This window comes from Neophocaena asiaeorientalis, unplaced genomic scaffold, assembly GCF_003031525.2.
Source record: "Neophocaena asiaeorientalis asiaeorientalis breed wild unplaced genomic scaffold, Neophocaena_asiaeorientalis_V1.1 scaffold308, whole genome shotgun sequence".
NCBI lineage: Eukaryota > Metazoa > Chordata > Mammalia > Artiodactyla > Phocoenidae > Neophocaena > Neophocaena asiaeorientalis.
The window spans coordinates 1933333-1939332 of record NW_020172768.1 but is presented as its reverse complement, the minus strand read 5'-3'; the positions used below and the strand labels follow the sequence as shown (position 1 = coordinate 1939332).

The following is a 6000-nucleotide window of genomic DNA, read 5'->3' as shown; positions in this document are numbered from 1 at the left end:
TGTGTGTGTGTGTGTGTGTGTGTGTGTGTGTGTGTGTGTGTGTGTGTGTGTGTTGGGGAGTGAGGGGGAAGATCAGGGTGATGTTTGAGGTTGCCTCCATCTCATCCATAGAAGTCTTCCATTCTATGGAAAGACACAACCCACAGCAGGACCTAGCAGTCCGTCAACCCACGTCCATCCTTCCCCAGATTCTACGTATTCTCCTCCACGTAGGGAGGGCCGGCGGAACCTCCATTCTCCCAGGCATCTAGACTCCTGCATCCGCAGCATCAACCTGGAGAGAAACAGGACTCTGTCTATTGAACGACCTCTGGAATAGGTACTTCGGCAGGAGGAAGCTCTTGCCAGGCCCAGAGGAATAACTGGACTTGGGCAACAACACCCGTCCACGCTGGTTCACCAGGAATCTCTAACCCTTAACCTCCTCCTTCTCTTTTACCATCCGCCCCATCCCCGCCAAGCCCTCACCACAGCCACTGTCTGCAGTGAATTCCTTTCCACGTCAGTGTGTGCACAGGCTCCGAAGATTGTTGAAAAGACTGTCCCCCAAGTGGGCATCACTCAACCCACACCTGGGGGGAAGCCCTGACCCCTGGGATATGCCCTCTTCTCTGGTTTTCACCTCTAGGAGCCACAGCGTGCTCCCCACCCCGTAACACACCTAAAACAGAGCTCCCCAAACAGCCAGAGGGCACAGGAAGCAGATGGCCAGGCCTGGTCAGATCTGCCACTGTCAGACAGGCGGTCCTCTTCAATATCCATGGCTTTTCTAACTACCTGCCTCTCTCCCTCTCCTTCTCTCGAGAGAAACCAGCTTTCGTGAGGAATTTGGCAATGATTACTGCCCCCCCCCCAAAACGAAGACCGGGGAGCTAGAAGATCATGGTGGCCCTAAGACATCAGGGAAACTTACAAAATCCTGGGCAGGGTCCTTTGGAGCTGGGGCCCCATCTCACCAAAACAGATCCAGCCCTTATCATGGTATACTGGAGAGAAAAAAGGATAACTGGATTTCTAATCCCTGCCTATACTGATACTTAGGTCTGTGAGATCATGAAGTTACTTAAGGGGATTTAAAAAACCCTATCTGATAAGAGGATTAAGTGAGATTCTCTATTCAAAATGCTTTATACGCTCTAAGGAACTATTTCTCATAGTTCGTCACACACACTTGGGATACAGTTTCCTCCGTGTTCATGAAAAACACTTGGGGTACAGATTCTCGGTCTAAACCTGGACTCACAAATCAGGATCTCTGGTGTGAGGTCCAGGAACTGAGTTTTTCACAAACACCCCCTGGTGATAACATTTGCTCCAGAGGGTTGTACAAGTGTTACCATCGTCGTCGTACGCGCAAGCAGCAGCCCATCCATCTGTAGTGCCAACAGTTTATCGTTCATGGAATACGTAGAAGAAAAGAGAGGTATACAGGGACGAGGCATAGCCCTCGCCCCATCCTCCAGGAGCTGAGCAGAAACAATACACTGCTATGGTCTCTGAGGTCGTGTGTGTGCTAACTGTCAGCTAATGCTATGGGCTTGTTCTCGAGGTCTTCGGAAGAAAAGATCATCTGCCTGGAGGGTTTAACTTTGTGTTAAAGGACGGAGAAACGTTTCTTACTGTTCGGGCGATCCCGGTGGCCTCTGGGAGGGCCCTCAGGAGACTCACTCCCCTCTTCTCACTTCCAGCTGGGCCAGCAATCCTTCCTTGTTGGCTGGAGCCAGTGCACCTGGGAGAAAGGGCAGAGCAGTGCTCAGGAGGGGAGGCTCAAGGCGCAGGGAGCGAGGGGACGCGCTCTGTGCCCCGCTTCTCCCAGGCTGGCGGTAAAGGATACTCCTTGTGCTCTACAGAACTCCTACCACGCCCCTCTCCTCACTGGCTGCTCAGACCCACCGGAGCTGTGTCAGAGCCCAACCCTTGTCTCGGCGGGAAGTGCCCTGTGGTCGCCGTCTGGTCTCCTGGCACCAGGCACACAGGCAGCTCCCTCTCCTGCAAGGGCGGGCAGGTCCCTGAGTGATCCTGGGTCCCGGGAAGCCACAGCTGGCTTCTTGCTTTAAAGTGTGGGGAACTCAGAGAGAGGGCAGCTGTTGCCACCTGCTCAGGTGTGTGGGTGAGCTTCAGATGCTTTCCCAGGGGTGGGGGAGGCTTCGGCTGGGAGTCCGGACGCTGATGGGGTACGGGGAGGGAGGAACAGTCAGGAGGGTGGGGGACCCAAAGCCGTGAAAAACAGCCTTGGCCTAAAGGGCGCTTCAGCTGCATGACTTAACTACTTACTTTTAGATTAAAGGGGATTAATTTTGTTTCTCAATATTTGAAATGGACCGAGGTAACCAGAAGTGAGGTTGGTGGTCAGCGCCAGTATAAGGCCTGGCCTGACACTTCCCAAACATGTCAGTTTCTCCTTCTGGATCGAGTTGCTAATTTGACTCCAATGAGGCTGTGCTTGGGGCCAGGATGACGGGGTCGTGGGATGGGGGTGGAGGGGGGCTGCTGATACCTGGGTTGCGTTTTCAGGGCTGCCTCAGGGAGCACCTCCAGCCCAGAGCCCCAGCCCTACAACCGGAGGTAAATGCATCTTCAACATTCACAATTCCTTCCTAGTTAACACCATCTTAGTCTCCCTGTAAAAACAACTCGCACCTCGGTAAAGAATGTAATTAGTGACATGGCAACAGGCGGAGCTAAACAGTGGCCAGGCTGGGAGCTGCAGTGGGAAATGGAAATTCAGACATTTGCTTGAACAAGACTTTCCCGCTTCCCAGGCGCACACACCTGCACTGCTAGGAGGCGAAGGTGACAGAGACATAGCATCCAGGATCCTGAGGGGTGTATGAATTCCTGGCCGCGGGGCAGAGGAAGCGGGGGAGCCCGGAGATGGGATGAGCTGAGAGGGACTCCAAGAGCAGGCAGGGCAGTTCATGAATTTCCATGAACAAAATCTCTCTAGGTTGAAACAAAACCCCCTTCGCCACCCTGGGCCCAGGCTCCTCCCAAGAGGAGATGACGGATATGAGGCACATTCAAAGCGGCAGGAGGCTCAGGCCCCCCTGGCCACTGCCCGGAGAGGATGCTGTGAGCACAAGGGACTCCCGCAGCAGCCTGTTCCTTCTCCACTGGCCTTGCCTGTGACTTCTGTGAGTGCCTCCCAGTACCCTGCCCACCCCAGGCAGCAAACCTGGGGGACGAGTCCGCTTCCTCCCTCCCCGAGCCCACCTCACTCCCTCCCCCATCACTTCCCCACTTCCCACGCTTTCCAGTCCAGTCCAGGCAGAAGGTGGTCTTCCGCCTTTCCGCTCCCTGGGACACACCTAGAGAGGGCCCTCATCCCTGGCGACGCCAGCCAAGCCACCCCAGCTTGTTAGCCACCCCCGGACTGAGCTTCCCAGTCACCCGGCTTCACCCTGCATCCACCCAGGGCCCCCTGCGTGCCAGACAGTGCCCGGGATGGGTGCACGGCTGTGTCACCCCCTACTGCAGAATTTTCATGGACTCCCTCCTTACAGGCACCTACGGGTGTTCAGTCTGACCTGGCACTGCCCTAACTGCCTTCAGGGCACAGCTTCTACCCTTTACCCATAGGCTCTCTTCCCTCCATCCAAACGCAACCCCAGACCGGCCCCATAACCTCCCACTGCTCTCACTGCCACAATTCTACATTTCTACCAGGCAAGACCCTCACCATTCTTCAGTGTTCAACCTGAACATTCTGACTTTTGCCTCTACAGCCAGATGTAATTTTTACCTCCTCTTTGTTTCCAAGTAGCACGCTGTCTGTCATCCTGTGAAAGCTCTCGCCACGTTCTGTCTCATGCTATGGTTATCTTACACATCTCTCGTCTCTTTCCAAACTGGAGGCTCCTCTTGGGCAGAGTCCCTGTCTTCTCTCTGCATCATTTTTTAGTTTACAAAGTACTTTCCTACATAGTATCTTCTTTAACTCTTAAAACGAGGGCGATATTTCAATATAATAACTTAATTTTTATTACCTTTACAAAATAATATATGCTTATTGCACAAAATAAAGAAGAGGGAGACTTTTTTTTTTTTTTTTTTTTTTGGCCATGTGGTGTGGCTTGCTGGATCTTAGTTCCCTGATGAGGGATTGAACCCGGGCCCCGGCAGTGAAAGCACCGAGGCCTAACCACTGGACCGCCAGGGAATTCCCAGAAATTGTCAAGTTAGTTGTGATCCTACCACACAAAGACAACCACAGATAATATGCAGAGTAAAACTCTTCTTTCTTCAAAACAGTATCATTCTGTTTGCTCCGGAAGCAGCCTTTTATATTTAGCAACATACCATAAATACCTTTGCATATAAGGGAAATATACACTATAATCTTAGTGACTATGTGGCATTCCATTTACGGATGTACTACAGTTACAAATGTCTGTTATTTGTTGTTTAGATTATTTCCAGTTTTTGCTGTTATAAACAAATAATGCCCATTCTTGTAGCTGAACTTTGCTCCAGACTTGATCATTGTTTTAGGATAAGTTTCTAGATGTGGCGTTGCCAAATCCAAAGGTCTATCATTTTAAAGAATTTTAACCAAGTACTTGCAGAAGGTCACACCGTTTTACGTCGCACCTGCAGTTTATGAGAGGTGGCTTTTTCCCTGCCAGGTAGTTGACCCCATTTTATCGAGGTTGATAACAAGTCTTAGGAAAGTCAAGCACCGGGCTTGCCTAAGAAAACAGCCAGCGAGCAGTGTGTCTTCTGACTCCAGACATTTCGCTCTTCCAACCTCCCCACTTCTCTTTGCTCTTATATTTCTTACAGTCCAAAGGGAGAAGCTGCAGTATAAGTGCTAAGTAAATGCTGGGCTTCCCGAAGGATGAGGCAGAGGTGATGTGCCCTCAGTTGTGGGGTGGGCCACTCCTGGGGCCTCTGCCGAGCCTCATGTCCCGGGTGTCTGAGACTTACTTTGGCAGATGACAGCTCTGTTCTTGGGTAGCTTTTTACTATTCCCTCCTCCCTTCTTCTGGGCAGATGCAAATTGCTTCAATTTAGACTCCACGTATTAAGAACCTACCACGTGCTGGGACCTGGGCATGCAAAGATGAAACACACAAACACACACAAGCTCTCCCTGCCTTTGAGGTGCTCACGGGTCAATGATAGGGACATAACTGTACCCTGTCACGTGTGACAACGCTGCTTCTGGTTGTTGGCCCTACCACCCCTCCTCTGCCAAAGCCCACGGTGCCAGGGGCGGGGGACCTGCTGTGTCCTGCAGCCCCTCCTTCTACCTGTGTCCTTTCCCGAGCTGAGGGGGCCTTAGCTCCCTCCCCATGACCTGCTGCAGTGCCTGCTGTTCTTTCTGCTCCAGCTGTGCCTCTGCCCCCTGCCCTCACCCTTAGACGGCACTGAGGAGTGCAGCCCCTCAGAGGGAAATCACACCCGTTTATCTTAGAGACCAATAAATACGCAGTTAAGAGAGGAAGGATGGTCCCGGCAATGCCAGAGAGCCCTGTGCGGGGCACCGCTTCAGGACTGCAATCTGCATACATTTCCCCTTTCCCAGAACTGACAACTGCCTGGTTCCCACCAGCCTGGAGAAAGCTCCAAGGCAGAAATATAGCCTGTAATCTCTTTCTGTCACGGCCAGCTATTCCTCTGAGCATAACGAAGGCAACTCACAGGACAGAAGGCCCTGGGGAGAATGAAAGACAGTCTGGGCTGGGGGACAAGGAGACTGCCCACGGTCACGGCCACCTTCCCCCACGCTCGCCCACCTTGCCCCGAGGAGGGTCCTGAGTGTGCCTTTTTAGATCTTGCCAGAGAAAACGCAGCCGCCTCTGTTCTGTGGCCATACAGAGGCTGGCAGGCAGCCTGTGACACCGCTGCCCTAATCTTGAGGCTGGGCTGGGGCTCAATTAACAAGCAGCTGCACGGGCAGGGAGGCAGACAGAGAGACAGGGAGAGAGATGGATGGGAAGACATGGGCCCTGTGTGACCGATGGCCCAGATGCTTCAGGGACAAAGGAGGAAGCAGGA

At 52.7% G+C, this 6000-nt stretch overlaps 1 protein-coding gene across 3 annotated transcripts in view; it reads right to left on the bottom strand.

Moving 5' to 3' along the window:
* Positions 1–6000, bottom strand: part of PKNOX2 (PBX/knotted 1 homeobox 2) — a 184695-nt gene that overhangs the window by 91718 nt on the left and 86977 nt on the right. For all 3 annotated transcript variants that reach the window (XM_024740828.1, XM_024740830.1, XM_024740829.1), the window contains exon 2: positions 1621–1729. The gene's annotated coding sequence lies outside the window, so the exon portion shown is untranslated. The remainder of the gene's footprint in view (positions 1–1620; positions 1730–6000) is intronic.